Source organism: Gossypium hirsutum, chromosome A07 (assembly GCF_007990345.1).
Source record: "Gossypium hirsutum isolate 1008001.06 chromosome A07, Gossypium_hirsutum_v2.1, whole genome shotgun sequence".
Lineage (NCBI taxonomy): Eukaryota > Viridiplantae > Streptophyta > Magnoliopsida > Malvales > Malvaceae > Gossypium > Gossypium hirsutum.
Genome location: NC_053430.1, coordinates 32,361,477 through 32,364,152, shown reverse-complemented (window position 1 = coordinate 32,364,152; position 2,676 = coordinate 32,361,477).

The following is a 2,676-nucleotide window of genomic DNA, read 5'->3' as shown; positions in this document are numbered from 1 at the left end:
GAATTTGAGATTATGTTGTGAACCTTGATAAACTTGTTTTAGTTTCTCATAAGCTATTGATTAAACTCATACTTGAATTCTAAATCGTGATATTGTAAGTTTATGAGTATTCGAATATGAAATGATAGTATGGCGTAAAATTGAATTATTCATTGGAAAGTGATGGATGTAGATTCGGCCAAGACCAAGTCTGTACATGATAGTATATGTGGTATGTGAAGTATATTTGAATAAATGTGAAAATGTATATATGTGATAAGGCCTAATAGCCGATGTGATGAATGTGAAAGTGTATATATATGTGATAAGGCCTAATGGCCGATGTGATGAATGTGAAAGTGTATATATGTGATAAGGCCGAATGGCCAATGTGATGAATGTGAAAGTGTATATATATGTGATAAGGCCTAATGGCCGATGTGATGAATGTGAAAGTGTATATATATGTGATAAGGCCTAATGGTAAGGCCGAATGGCCAATATGATGAATGTGAAAGTGTATATATATGTGATAAGGCCTAATGGCCGATGTGATGAATGTGAAAGTGTATATATATGTGATAAGGCCTAATGGCCGATGTGATGAATGTGAAAGTGTATATATGTGATAAGGCCGAATGGCTAATGTGATGAATGTGAAAGTGTATATATATGTGATAAGGCCTAATGGCCGATGTGATGAATGTGAAAGTGTATATATGTGATAAGGCCGAATGACCTTTATTTCAAGAAAAAGTTCAAAATTTTACGGTTCTGACATGAGTTACAAGCCCGGTAATGCCCCTTACCTATTCCGGCGACGGTCACGGGATAGGGGTGTTACATTTTATTGGTATCAGAGCTAAGGTTTAGTCGATTCTAGGACTAACGTAGCACGCGTGAGTCTATTTATACATGCCATAAAGTGATAAAATGATAGTGTGATGATTTTTGACTATTAAAATGTGTTTTCTGTAACGTAATGAATCTTGATCCCGACCGAGCTGTAGCAAGCTTCTGACTATGAGAATTTGCGATATAACTTCACTAAGATATGCCTAAATTATTAAGTTGATCAGGTGCGTATCATGTACTCGTATTTGAATTTCGATTTGGATTGAATTATAAGGGTATAAGTGATGCAATTTTGAAAGAGTGTTATGACTATAAATGTGATTTTTGTATGTGGCTATGGAACTGGAAGTTGAATGGTCGATAAGCATGTTGTGTTTGTATTCAAGTAATGTAAATGATATACTAATGTGTATTGTATATGTACATGAGAATTGAGAGTGAAATGTCCGGGCTAAATCTCGAAGAGCATTCGTGCTAGTGATGTATCCGGGCTAAGTCCCGAAGAGCATTCGTGCTAGTGATGTATCCGGGCTAAGTCCCGAAGAGCATTCGTGCTAGTGATGTATCCGGGCTAAGTCTCGAAGAGCATTCGTGCTAGTGATGTATCCGGACTAAGTTCCGAAGAGCATTCGTGCTAGTGATATATCCGGGCTAAGTCCCGAAGAGCATTCGTGCTAGTGGTGTATCCGGGCTAAGTTCTGAAGAGCATTCGTGCTAGTGATACATCCGTGCTAAACCCCGAGGAGCATTTGTGCTAGTGTTATATCCGAGCTAGGTCCCGAAGAGCAATCATGCTGGTGACGTGTATTCGGGCCTTCGTGCCTAGTAGGCTTCGTGCCGGTAATTTGAGCAAAGTTTAAGTGTTCATTACTATACGAATTCAAATTTAAATGAGATGATATGTTTAAAAGTGTACATACATGATGTTTATAGACTTGGTTAAGTCATTTCAATGTGTAATAACGAATGAATAAGAGCACTATGTGTGTGAATGATTAGAGGCACTGCGTGTGTGCGAATTCCTTTAACCGAGCACTATGAGTGCGAGATCAGTCAGTGGGCACTAAGTGTGTGAAGTGGAATTCATGTAAGACCTCGTCTGGGACGAAGGCATTGGTTTGAGATAGTGTGTAAGACCATGTTTGGGACATGGCATCGGCTCGATATGTGAGAATATGTAAGACCATATCTAGGATATGGCATTGTAAGAGCTATATGTGCTTAATGAGTATCCGTAATGATTTCGAATGATTCAACAGGTATATTTAAGATGATAAATTAAGTAAGATCAGAATAAGTGATACAGGTATGTACGGAAGGTATGAGAAAACCAGATGAAAGTAAAAACATGGTGGATATGTTGTTAAGAAATGAATTCATGTTATAAATGTGTTACGAATTTAGTCTATGGAATGCTTGGTATATGAAGTCATATGTGCTATTGCTAAATGACCCCTATTTTTTTTGTTAATCATATTCAAGAAATTATTTCGATTAAGTTCGACATTTGAAAGTCTGTAAGAATTTGTGATGAATGCTGATAATTTGGATATATGGGTTATGTGCTAAAATAAATCTCATGCCGGTATACAATATAAGGCTTGATGCCAAATCGATTGTATACGGGTATCGTTAACGGTGATTGAATGTGCTAAATGAACTCAATGTTCAGGTATGTGGAAGTTGATTTTTTGTTGGAAATAGGTTAAGTTGAATAGTGAGATATGATGGAGTGATAAAGGATATTTATTGGGATGTTTGAGTATATGTGTACTTTCGGTCAGGTTACAGCTTATACATGAATGAAAATGTGGGTTACAAATATGTGGGTTGATGATGTGA